The 13,482-nt window shown below is 54.9% G+C and overlaps 1 protein-coding gene across 1 annotated transcript in view; it reads right to left on the bottom strand.

Moving 5' to 3' along the window:
• The window catches only part of LOC147718028 (uncharacterized), a 182,902-nt gene extending 169,792 nt beyond the window's left edge, over positions 1-13,110 (bottom strand). The window contains exon 1 of the mRNA XM_086924845.1: positions 12,000-13,110. The gene's annotated coding sequence lies outside the window, so the exon portion shown is untranslated. The remainder of the gene's footprint in view (positions 1-11,999) is intronic.
• Between the last annotated feature and the right edge of the window lie 372 nt (positions 13,111-13,482).

Below are 13,482 nucleotides of genomic sequence, written 5' to 3'. Positions count from 1 at the left end.
TGCAGAGCGCTCAGAGTTCTGGAAGAAAGTATGAAGGATGCACAGAGTTCTGGAAGAAGGTATGGAGAGTGCACAGAGTTCTGGAATAATGTATACAGCGTGCACAGCGTTCTGAAAAAGTGTATACAAAGGGCACAGCATTCTGGAAGAAGGTATGGAGAGTGCACAGTGTTCTGGAAGAAGGTATGCAGAGTGCACAGAGTTCTGGAAGAAGGTATGCAGAGCGCACAGAGTTCTGGAAGAAGGTATGCAGAGCGCACAGAGTTCTGGAAGAAGGTATGCAGAGCGCACAGAGTTCTGGAAGAAGGTATGGAGAGTGCACAGAGTTCTGGAAGAAGGTATGGAGAGTGCACAGAGTTCTGGAAGAAGGTATGCAGAGCGAACAGAGTTCTGGAGAAAAGTATGAAGGATACACAGAGTTCCGGAAGAAGGTATGGAGAGTGCACAGAGTTCTGGAATAATGTATACAGCGTGCACAGCATTCTGAAAAAGTGTATACAAAGGGCACAGCATTCTGGAAGAAGGTATGGAGAGTGCACAGAGTTCTGGAAGAAGGTATGGAGAGTGCACAGAGTTCTGGAAGAAGGTATGCAGAGCGCACAGAGTTCTGGAAGAAGGTATGCAGAGTGCACAGAGTTCTGGAAGAAGGTATGCAGAGCGCACAGAGTTCTGGAAGAAGGTATGGAGAGTGCACAGAGTTCTGGAAGAAGGTATGCAGAGCGCACAGAGTTCTGGAAGAAGGTATGGAGAGTGCACAGAGTTCTGGAAGAAGGTATAGAGAGTGCACAGAGTTCTGGAAGAAGGTATGCAGAGCGCTCAGAGTTCTGGAAGAAGGTATGCAGAGTGCACAGAGTTCTGGAAGAAGGTATGGAGAGTGCACAGAGTTCTGTAAGAAGGTATGGAGAGTGCACAGAGTTCTGGAATAATGTATACAGCGTGCACAGCGTTCTGAAAAAGTGTATACAAAGGGCACAGCATTCTGGAAGAAGGTATGGAGAGTGCACAGTGTTCTGGAAGAAGGTATGCAGAGTGCACAGAGTTCTGGAAGAAGGTATGCAGAGCGCACAGAGTTCTGGAAGAAGGTATGCAGAGCGCACAGAGTTCTGGAAGAAGGTATGCAGAGCGCACAGAGTTCTGGAAGAAGGTATGGAGAGTGCACAGAGTTCTGGAAGAAGGTATGGAGAGTGCACAGAGTTCTGGAAGAAGGTATGCAGAGTGCACAGAGTTCTGGAAGAAGGTATGGAGAGTGCACAGAGTTCTGGAAGAAGGTATGGAGAGTGCACAGAGTTCTGGAAGAAGGTATGCAGAGCGCACAGTGTTCTGGAAGAAGGTATGGAGAGTGCACAGAGTACTAGAAGAAGGTATGCAGAGTGCACAGATTTCTGGAAGAAGGTATGGAGAGTGCACAGAGTTCTGGAAGAAGGTATGCAGAGCGCACAGAGTTCTGGAAGAAGGTATGGAGAGTGCACAGAGTTCTGGAAGAAGGTATGCAGAGTGCACAGAGTTCTGGAAGAAGGTATGGAGAGTGCGCAGAGTTCTGGAAGAAGGTATGCAGAATGCACAGAGTTCTGGAAGATTGTATACAGTGTGCACTGAGTTCTGGAAAAGGGTATACGGTGTGCACAGAGTTCTGGAAGATGGTATACAGAGAGTACAGCGTTCTGGAAGAAGGTATGCAGAGTGCACAGAGTTCTGGAAGAAGGTATGCAGAGTGCACAGAGTTCTGGATTGAAAGTATGCAGAGTGCACAGAGTTCTGGGAGAAGGTATGCAGAGTGCACAGAGTTCTGGAAGTAGGTATGCATAGGGTACAGAGTTCTGGAAGAAGGTATACAGAGTGCACAGAGTTCTGGAAGAAGGTATGCAGAGTGCACAGACTTCTGGGAGAAGGTATGCAGAGTGCACAGGGTTCTGGAAGAAGGTATGCATAGGGTGCATAGAGTTCAGGAAGAAAGTATGAAGGATGCACAGAGTTCTGGAAGTAGGTATGCAGAGTGCACAGAGCTCAGGACGAAAGTATACAGAGGGCACAGAGTTCAGGAAGCAGGTATGCAGAGTGCACAGAGTTCTGGAAGAAGGTATGTAGGGTGCAAAGAGTTCTGGAATAATGTATACAGCGTGCACAGCGTTCTGAAAAAGTGTATACAGTGTGCACAGAGTTTTGGAAGAAGGTATGGAGAGTGCACAGAGTTCTGGAAGAAGGTATGGAGAGTGCACAGAGTTCTGGAAGAAGGTATGCAGAGCGCACAGAGTTCTGGAAGAAGGTATGGAGAGTGCACAGAGTTCTGGAAGAAGGTATGGAGAGTGCACAGAGTTCTGGAAGAAGGTATGCAGAGCGCACAGAGTTCTGGAAGAAAGTATGAAGGATGCACAGAGTTCTGGAAGAAGGTATGTAGGGTGCAAAGAGTTCTGGAATAATGTATATAGCGTGCACAGCGTTCTGAAAAAGTGTATACAAAGGGCACAGCATTCTGGAAGAAGGTATGGAGAGTGCACAGAGTTCTGGAAGAAGGTATGGAGAGTGCACAGAGTTCTGGAAGAAGGTATGCAGAGCGCACAGAGTTCTGGAAGAAGGTATGCAGAGCGCACAGAGTTCTGGAAGAAGGTATGCAGAGCGCACAGCGTTCTGGAAGAAGGTATGGAGAGTGCACAGAGTTCTGGAAGAAGGTATGCAGAGCGCACAGAGTTCTGGAAGAAGGTATGGAGAGTGCACAGAGTTCTGGAAGAAGGTATGCAGAGTGCACAGAGTTCTGGAAGAAGGTATGGAGAGTGCACAGAGTTCTGGAAGAAGGTATGGAGAGTGCACAGAGTTCTGGAAGAAGGTATGCAGAGCGCACAGAGTTCTGGAAGAAGGTATGGAGAGTGCACAGAGTTCTGGAAGAAGGTATGCAGAGTGCACAGAGTTCTGGAAGACGGTATGGAGAGTGCACAGAGTTCTGGAAGAAGGTATGCAGAGCGCACAGAGTTCTGGAAGAAGGTATGGAGAGTGCACAGAGTTCTGGAAGAAGGTATGCAGAGTTGTTGGACAGGCCACATGAAGGGCTCGCTCCCTCCCCGCCGGACAGAGCCCGGACACCGGCTCGCCAGGTACGACCCACCGAAGCCACCCACAAACCATCCCCTGCGGGACGCCTGCTCCCGGACATCTCTGTATCGCTGGCCCGGGCCACCGGCAGCACCTGCTGGGTGTCTGGACTCCCTCATCCCGGACCTCCCGACCTCCAAGTGCGAGGGTCCGGACATCAAAGGGCGCCAGACCTATAACTGGGGCAGCCCCAGAGCAGGAAGGAGTTGTATCCTGGAGTCGAGAGACACCTAGAAGAACTCATCCTTGACGAACTGCTGGCGCTGCCGCAGCCCTGCCTTGTGAACTGTCGTCCTGCCTGCTGGCGCTGCCGCGGCCCTCTGCAATCTTCATCCTCGCCGGGACCTGCTGGCGCTGCCGCGGCCCGTTGTAACTACCATCTTCGTCCGGACCTGCTGGCGCTGCCGCGGCCCGTTGTAACTACCATCTTCGTCAGGACCTGCTGGCGCTGCCGCGGACCGTTGCTACCTTCGATCATCTCGGGACCTGCTGGCGCTGCCGCGGCCCGTCTTCCTAGAACGCTGAGCTCGAGGATTGTGAGCTACCCAGCATCTCATCGCAACTGCCAGATTGGTAACAAGACTGTCCCGCTACCCCCTATTTCCCATCCAAGAGACTAGAATCGAGGGGACCCCTGAGTCCTGACCTCCTTGTACCATTCTACCTTACTTCAAGATTGCTTATAAAGAACGTTAAACCTTATCTTTGTGTGGTGTCCATCTGTGGGGGGGGAAGTTACTTGTCTGTATGATCGCTGGAGACGGCTCTCCCCGGAGACCTCTCCCCTTGTCCTCGGCCGACCCTCCAGGTCCCGTCTAACATTGGTGGCCAGCGGCGCGATCCGAACCAACGCGTAATCGTACAGAAAGCAACTCACCCCATGACAAAACCACAATGTCGACCCAAGAGAGCGGATCTACAGAGAAATTCCAAATGGAAAAACTGGAGGAATACAGCCATCGAGAATTAAAACAATTATGTATGGAACTGGGCATTGCTACCACCGGTCTGAGCACAAAAGATGACTTTAAACACGCCCTAGAATCGTGGGCGGAAGCAAATACCGCCGGTCCCCGGGACCAACACATCGAAGCACCGGAGACGAGCACCGCTCCTTCCGAAGAAAGGAGAGCGGGTCTCTCCCGGGAAGAGATCCAAGGGCGAGAAAAAAGCAGACTGCACGAATTAGAGTTGGCACGGCTCAAGTTGGATGGAGAACTAAAACTAGCGGAACAAAAAATGAACCTAGAACACTTACGGCTCCGAGAAGAGCGGGAAGAAAAGCAAAGACAAAGAGAGTTCGAAGAAAAAAGACTGGCATACGAACACGAGCGCAAACTGGCAGAGATAGAACTACGGAAGCAAAACAAAGACCTGGGGGTGCCCGAGCCACCGCGCACCCCAGGAGCTACAGAACCAAAGGTCCACATCCCCAAAGATGTCGTCCGAGAGTATTACCGAAACGACGACATACAACAGTGGTTCAAGGCCTACGAGATCGCCATGGCCTCCCACCGGATCGATCGAAGTGACTGGGGAGCCGGTCTATGGGGGAGGTTCGTCAATGAAGGCCGCGATGCCCTGTTACAGCTCCCGGACCATCAAATGACGTCCTATGACCACATGAAGGCCGCCCTCCTCACTCGATATGGGCTTACACCCGAAATGTACCGCCAGAGGTTCCGCGACTGCACCCGAATCCCGGGTACAATCTGGGTGGAATATGTAAACTATTTCAGCCGAGCCTTCGAGGGATGGATCAAGGGGAGCCACGTAACGACCTACGAGCAGCTTTTTAACCTCATCGTGTGGGAGCACCTCTCCAACAACTGCTTTGTCGAGCTCAGGCAGCACCTCCTCGACAGTAAATTGACTGATCCACGGCAGCTCGCCGCCGAAGCTGACCGATGGGAAAGCACCCGAGTGGGCCGGGGTGGGCCGAACGAGCAGAACCGGAACAACCAAGGTCATCACCGTCCCCGCGGAGGAGGAGGAGGCCAGGGCCGGGGGAAAGACACCGCCCCGGCCGCTCCCGCTACCAGCACCCCGCCCCCGGCCGGCCGGGGCAACCCCCCGATGTGCCCGGGATTCAGAGCCAATGTCACGTGTCACCGATGCCAACGAGTCGGCCACTACGCCAATGACCCGAACTGCCCAAAGAACCAGACTCCGGGGCCCCGCCAGGTAGCTGCCGCTGCCCTAGGAGAAGAGCAAGTCTACGAAGAACAGGAAGAATACGAGCAGGAGCAACCAGAGTGGGAACCGGCCGCCATGGTCCTGGCGTGCCTAGGGGGAAGAGACATGATCCCGCGGGCTCCCCTACCCGCCAACACCAGAAAGTACAGTCAGTGGGTGAATATAAATGGGCACAAGGCTGAAGCCCTACGTGACACGGGGGCCAGTGTGACGGCCGTCCGCTGTCACCTGGTAACCCCGGAACAAATCCTGCCGAACATTCTCTGCCCCGTCCGATCAGCCGACAATTCTGAAAGCCTGTGTCGGATGGCCTGCGTCCCATTCGAATGGGGAGGAGTATCCTGCATGCTGAAGGTGACGGTCCGCGATGATGCCCCCGTGGACTGTCTCCTGGGGAACGATCTCGAGAGTTCCCCGTGGGCCACTGTGGAAAGAAGAGAGCACCTGGGGATGTTGGGCCTCCCGGACTGGGCGTGCGTAACCACCCGGTCCATGGCCGCCCGCGCCATCCCCCGACCTGAAGAACCCGAATGGCCAGCACCTCCTCCCCCGGTCGCTCCAGTGGGGGACGCCGACCATGCCAACCCCCCGGAACAAACCCAAGAAGGGCTCGCTCAGCCACAGGACCTTCCAGACCTGGCTCAGTGGCGTCAAGAAGGGGGTCCCACCCAGAAACAATTCTGTCAAGAGCAAAAGACCTGTCCCTCCCTCGAGGGACTACGACAGCAAGCCCTCGCCCAGAGTGTGGGAGATACCGCCGGGGCCCACTGGATCTATTGGGACAATGACCTATTGTACAGCGAGCAAAGAATCACGGAATTGGGGGCCAGTCGAGTGTTGGTGGTGCCCCTCCGTTTTAGAGATTTCCTGTTGAACTTGGCCCACGATGTCCCCCTGGCTGGACACTTGGGACAGGACAAAACCTACAACCGCCTGGTGACCCACTTTTACTGGCCAAAAATGAGAAATGACGTCCTCAACCACTGCCGGTCCTGCCCCACTTGCCAGGCCAGCGGGAAGAGCGGCCGCAAACTCAAGGCACCCCTGCAGCCATTCCCGGTCGTTACCACCCCGTTCGAAAAGGTGGGAATAGACATTGTGGGGCCTCTGGACCCCCGAACAGCACAAGGGCATCGATTCATCCTGGTACTGGTAGACCACGCCACCCGCTATCCCGAGGCCGTTCCCCTTCGCACTATAACAGCACCGGTGGTCGGCCGAGCCTTAATGGGGATCTTCTCCCGGGTGGGATTCCCCCGGGAGGTCGTCAGCGACAGAGGCACAAACTTTATTTCAAAATATATGAAATCCCTCTGGCAGCAGTGCGGGGTCACCTACCGATTCACAACCCCCTATCACCCGCAAGGAAACGGACTGGTTGAGCGGTTCAACCGCACACTCAAGGGAATGATTATGGGGTTGGAAGAGCCCCTCCGCCGCCAGTGGGATGTGCTACTCCCGTGCCTCCTCTTCGCCTACCGAGAAGTCCCCCAGAAGTCCCTCGGCTTCAGCCCCTTCGAACTCTTGTACGGACACCCTGTTCGAGGGCCCCTCAGCCTAGTCAAAGAAGGTTGGGAGATGGCCCCTCTGAAAACCCCTCCAGACGTCTACAAGTACCTCCTGACCCTACGCAATCAAACCAGACGATTCAGAGAGATCGCCAAAGCCAATCTGGAGGCCAGTCAGGAGGACATGAAAAAATGGTACGATCAAAATGCCTCCTCCATAGAGTTCGAACCTGGCCAGCAAGTATGGGTGATGTCCCCTACCGAACCTTGTGCCTTGCAGGATAAGTGGACAGGACCCTTCAAGGTGGTCGAGCGCAAGAGCCCCGTCACCTATCTCATCGACATGGAATCTCCCCGGACCCCCCTCCGGGTTCTCCACGCCAACAGACTCAAACCCCACTTTGTGCGCCCGGAGCTCAGCCTACTGATGGCTACAGACAGTGGAGCGGAGGAAGACTCCGAGCCTCTCCCTGACCTACTGAGGACCCGTGAAAAAGATGGTTCAGTCGACGGGGTCCAATTCTCGGATGCCCTAACCCCAGAGCAGCGCCAAGACTGTCGGGCCCTCCTGCTGCAATTTGCGTCCCTATTTTCCCTCACCCCCGGGGTCACCCCCTGGTGCTTGCACGACGTGGACACTGGGGACAGTCCCCCTATCAGACATCGGGCGTACCGCGTACCAGATTGGGTACGTGCCTGCATCCAAGAAGAAGTGGCTAAAATGCTCACACTCGGAGTCATCGAGCCCTCGGACAGCCCCTGGGCCAGCCCAGTCGTGCTGGTCCCCAAGGCTGCCGCCCCAGGCACCACCCCTGAGCTACGATTCTGCGTCGACTATCGGGGTCTGAACGCTGTCACCCGAACCGACGCTCACCCCATTCCCCGAGCAGATGAACTGGTCAACCGCATGGGGGCTGCCCGCTACCTGAGCATCTTCGATCTGACAGCGGGCTACTGGCAGATCGGCCTCACCCCCAGGGCCCAAGAACGATCCGCTTTCTCCACCTCGGATGGCCACTACCATTTCAAAGTGATGCCATTCGGCATGAAAAACGCTCCAGCAACCTTTCAACGACTTGTAAACCAGGTATTGGCGGGCCTCGAAGAGTTCAGTGCCGCCTACCTGGACGATATCGCGGTGTACAGCCGCCACTGGTCAGACCACCTCAGCCACCTCCGAGAGGTCCTGCAGGCCCTCCAACAGGCCGGCCTCACAATCAAGGCCAGCAAATGCCAGATTGGCCAGGGGTCCGTGACCTACCTCGGACACCAAGTGGGGAGCGGTCTGGTGGCCCCCCTCCAGCTCAAGATCGCTGCCATCCAGTCCTGGCAGCCACCCGTCACCCAAACCGAGGTCCGAGCCTTCTTGGGGCTCACCGGATACTACCGGCGGTTTGTGAAGGACTATGGCAGCATGTGGGGCCCCTCACGGCACTTACATCCAAGAACCAACCAAAAAGAGTCAACTGGACTCCCGACTGTCAAGCGGCCTTCGAAAAGCTGAAGGCCGCCATGTGCACCGCCCCTGTGCTCCAGGCTCCCGACTACAGCCGGGAGTTCATCGTCCAGACTGATGCCTCCGACCACGGCATTGGGGCCGTCCTCTCCCAGCTGAACCCCGAGGGAGTCGACCAACCAGTGGCCTTCATCAGCAGATGCCTACTGGCCCGGGAACAGCGCTGGAGCACCATCGAGAGGGAGGCCTTCGCAGTGGTATGGGCCCTCAAGAAGCTCCGGCCCTACCTCTTCGGCACCCACTTTCGGGTGCAAACAGATCATCGCCCCCTGCAATGGCTAATGCAGATGCGGGGGGAGAATCCCAAGCTGTTGCGATGGTCCATCTCGCTGCAGGGAATGGACTTCACTGTGGAGCACCACACTGGCCAGGATCACGCCAACGCGGATGGCCTGTCACGCTTTTTCCGCCTCGACGAGGAAAGTCCCCAAGAGGATGGGTGACTCTCCCCGCCTTCAGCTGGGGGGGACGCATGTTGGACAGGCCACATGAAGGGCTCGCTCCCTCCCCGCCGGACAGAGCCCGGACACCGGCTCGCCAGGTACGACCCACCGAAGCCACCCACAAACCATCCCCTGCGGGACGCCTGCTCCCGGACATCTCTGTATCGCTGGCCCGGGCCACCGGCAGCACCATTGCCCGGCCCAGCCGCCATCTTGGACCCTGCACCACGAGGCCGCGTGGCCTCAGCTCGACTCCAACACTGGGCCTGGCCAGGCCCCGACAGCCCGGCACCACCATCCACCCAGGAGGTGAACGGACCACTTGGCAGGTCAATGGGAGAAAGAAGTGTCGATGGCTCTCCCCCGCCAGGTGCCGATCGCCCCCAGCCTCCCCGGGCGCTGGCTCCACCCCCCTGCTGGGTGTCTGGACTCCCTCATCCCGGACCTCCCGACCTCCAAGTGCGAGGGTCCGGACATCAAAGGGCGCCAGACCTATAACTGGGGCAGCCCCAGAGCAGGAAGGAGTTGTATCCTGGAGTCGAGAGACACCTAGAAGAACTCATCCTTGACGGACTGCTGGCGCTGCCGCAGCCCTGCCTTGTGAACTGTCGTCCTGCCTGCTGGCGCTGCCGCGGCCCTCTGCAATCTTCATCCTCGCCGGGACCTGCTGGCGCTGCCGCGGCCCGTTGTCACTACCATCTTCGTCGGGACCTGCTGGCGCTGCCGCGGCCCGTTGTAACTACCATCTTCGTCGGGACCTGCTGGCGCTGCCGCGGACCGTTGCTACCTTCGATCATCTCGGGACCTGCTGGCGCTGCCGCGGCCCGTCTTCCTAGAACGCCGAGCTCGAGGATTGTGAGCTACCCACCATCTCATCGCAACTGCAAGATTGGTAACAAGACTGTCCCGCTACCCCCTTTTTCCCATCCAAGAGACTAGAATCGAGGGGACCCCTGAGTCCTGACCTCCTTGTACCATTCTACCGTACTTCAAGATTGCTTATAAAGAACGTTAAACCTTATCTTTGTGTGGTGTCCATCTGTGGGGGGGGAAGTTACTTGTCTGTACGATCGCTAGAGACGGCTCTCCCCGGAGACCTCTCCCCTTGTCCTCGGCCGACCCTCCAGGTCCCGTCTAACAAGAGTGCACAGAGTTCTGGAAGAAGGTATGGAGAGTGCACAGAGTTCTGGAAGAAGGTATGGAGAGTGCACAGAGTTCTGGAAGAAGGTATGCAGAATGCACAGAGTTCTGGAAGATTGTATACAGTGTGCACTGAGTTCTGGAAAAGGGTATACGGTGTGCACAGAGTTCTGGAAGATGGTATACAGAGAGTACAGCGTTCTGGAAGAAGGTATGCAGAGTGCACAGAGTTCTGGATTGAAAGTATGCAGAGTGCACAGAGTTCTGGGAGAAGGTATGCAGAGTGCACAGAGTTCTGGAAGAAGGTATGCATAGGGTACAGAGTTCTGGAAGAAGGTATGCAGAGTGCACAGAGTTCTGGATTGAAAGTATGCAGAGTGCATAGAGCTCTGGTAGAAGGGATGCAGAGGGCACAGAGTTCTGGGAGAAGGTATGCAGAGTGCACAGAGTTCTGGAAGAAGGTATGCATAGGGTACAGAGTTCTGGAAGAAGGTATGCAGAGTGCACAGAGTTCTGGATTGAAAGTATGCAGAGTGCATAGAGCTCTGGTCGAAGGTATGCAGAGGGCACACAGTTCTGGATTGAAAGTATGCAGAGTGCATAGAGCTCTGGTCGAAGGTATGCATAGGGTACAGAGTTCTGGAAGGAGGTATGCAGAGGGCACGGAGTTCTGGATTGAAAGTATGCAGGATGCATAGAGCTCTGGTCGAAGGTATGCAGAGTGCACAGAGCTCTGGATTGAAAGTATGCAGAGGGCACAGAGCTCTGGTCGAAGGTATGCAGAGTGCACAGAGCTCAGGATTGAAAGTATGCAGGGTGCATAGAGCTCTGGTCGAAGGTATGCAGAGTGCACAGAGCTCTGGATTGAAAGTATGCAGAGGGCACAGAGCTCTGGTCGAAGGTATGCAGAGTGCACAGAGCTCTGGATTGAAAGTATGCAGGGTGCATAGAGCTCTGGTCGAAGGTATGCAGAGTGCACAGAGCTCTGGATTGAAAGTATGCAGAGGGCACAGAGCTCTGGTCGAAGGTATGCAGAGTGCACAGAGCTCTGGATTGAAAGTATGCAGAGGGCACAGAGCTCTGGATTGAAAGTATGCAGGGTGCATAGAGCTCTGGTCGAAGGTATGCAGAGTGCACAGAGCTCTGGATTGAAAGTATGCAGAGTGCACAGAGCTCTGGATTGAAAGTATGCAGAGGGCACAGCTCTGGTCGAAGGTATGCAGAGTGCACAGAGCTCTGGATTGAAAGTATGCAGGGTGCATAGAGCTCTGGAAGAAGGTATGCAGAGTGCACAGAGTTCTGGATTGAAAGTATGCAGAGTGCACAGCTCTGGTCGAAGGTATGCAGAGTGCACAGAGTTCTGGATTGAAAGTATGCAGAGTGCACAGCTCTGGTTGAAGGTATGCAGAGTGCACAGAGTTCTGGATTGAAAGTATGCAGAGGGCACAGCTCTGGTCGAAGGTATGCAGAGTGCACAGAGCTCTGGATTGAAAGTATGCAGGGTGCATAGAGCTCTGGAAGAAGGTATGCAGAGTGCACAGAGCTCTGGATTGAAAGTATGCAGAGGGCACAGCTCTGGTCGAAGGTATGCAGAGTGCACAGAGCTCTGGATTGAAAGTATGCAGAGTGCATAGAGCTCTGGTCGAAGGTATGCACAGTGCACAGAGTTCTGGAAGAAGGTATGCAGAGTGCACAGAGTTCTGGATTGAAAGTATGCACAGTGCACAGAGTTCTGGAAGAAGGTATGCAGAGTGCACAGAGTTCTGGATTGAAAGTATGCCGAGTGCACAGAGCTCTGGTAGAAGGGATGCAGAGGGTACAGAGTTCTGGATTGAAAGTATGCCGAGTGCACAGAGCTCTGGTAGAAGGGATGCAGAGGGCACAGAGTTCTGGATTGAAAGTATGCCGAGTGCACAGAGCTCTGGTAGAAGGGATGCAGAGGGTACAGAGTTCTGGATTGAAAGTATGCCGAGTGCACAGAGCTCTGGTAGAAGGGATGCAGAGGGCACAGAGTTCTTGAAGTCAGGGCAGAGTTCTTACTAATATGCAGCAGTTCTTGATCTACGCACTCAGCGCGGTGCCAGGCAGCGGTACTCACGCAGGGGCACCTACCTTCTTCCTTGGCACCTGCTCCAGAGCCCCCACCGTGGGCACAGAGGGCACCGGGGTCCCGGCCTTGCCCTTCCTCTTGAGCCCTTCCATCTTGTCTCCACGGGTGCGGTCCTGATTCTTGGTTCCTTGTGTATTGCTGTGGGGTTGTGTACCCTGTTGCGCTGTATTGCAGACTGTTCTGCGTTGTAGAAGTGTGTCTTGTGTTTTGTCACGCGAGATTGCTTTTTGTTGTTGCGCTGCGCTATGGGCTGTTGTACTTTGGTGTTTTATCGGATGTCATTTGCTGTTATGGCAGGTTGTGTTGTGTTACAGGAGCGGTTTGTGTAGCATGGTGTTCTGCTGAGATTGTGTTATGGGATGGTGCGTTGCATTGTGTTGTGGGATCAGGTGCTGGATAGTGGTATAGGACAGGATTGTGTGAAAGGGTGGGTATGTTTTGTTATTGTGGAGATAGTGTGTTGCTTTGTCGTGGGGTGATGTGTTGTATTGTGTTATAGAATTATGTGTTGTGCTGCATTATAGAGCGGTTTGTGTGTTGTTGTGAGATGCTGTGTTGTGTCATGGGATGCTGTGATGTTATGGGACGCTGTGTTGTGTCTTGGATTGACGTGTGGTAGTGTTATGAGATCTTGTGTTGTGTCATGTGATGGTGTGCTGTTGTTATGAGATACTATGTTGTGTCATGTGAGGTGTTGTTTTGTAATGAGCTGCTCTCCTGTGTCATGGGAATGTGTGGTGTTGTAGTGAGATGTTGTGTTGTCTTATCTTGTGTGATGTGTTGTTGTGGAACGCTGTGTTGTGACGCTGTGTTGTGTTATGACAATCATGGTGGCGTGTGTTGTTATGAGACACTGTGCATTGTCGTGCGATGCTGTGTTGTCTCGCAGCAGGGGGTGGAGTGTTGCGGTGTGTCCTGCGGTGGTGTGTGGTGTTGTGATGTCCTGTGTGGTGCGTTGCTGTGCTGAGGTGCCAGTGGTGCCCGCTGCCCCGCTCCCGGACCCTCTCAGGTGAGAGTGGCCCGGAGGCCGCCTGCAGAGGCCAGGGTGCGGCTGTTGTGTGGTGTGTTGTATCGCAGTGTGTCATGTGGTGGTGTGTGGTGTTGTGATGTCCTGTGTGGTGCGTTGCTGTGCTGTGGTGCCAGTGGTGCCCGCTGCCCTGCTCCCGGACCCTCTCAGGTGAGAGTGGCCCAGAGGCCGCCTCGGAGGTCCGGGGTGTGTCTGTTGTGTTGTGTGTTGTGGTGCCATGGTTGCAGGAGGGTTGGGGACAGGAAGCGGTGCAGGATTCCTGCAGGTGCGGCCGCCTGGCCTGAGTCTCTGCCAGCCCCCTCCCCCACCCCCTCCTCCAAACCCTTTAGGTTTCACGTCTGTAATTACTGTGACTACATCAAACAGTTGGAGAAACGGTAACAAGTACTCGTCTCATCAGCTGCTCAATGAAGCGGGTCTGACCCTCCGACGCGTCCTCGAAGCGCTTCGAAGCGGGA

The sequence above is a fragment of the Lissotriton vulgaris genome, chromosome 5 (genome assembly GCF_964263255.1).
Source record: "Lissotriton vulgaris chromosome 5, aLisVul1.2, whole genome shotgun sequence".
In the NCBI taxonomy this organism is placed as follows: domain Eukaryota; kingdom Metazoa; phylum Chordata; class Amphibia; order Caudata; family Salamandridae; genus Lissotriton; species Lissotriton vulgaris.
Note: the sequence above shows the minus strand (reverse complement) of the source record. Positions and strands in the feature narration are given on the sequence as shown.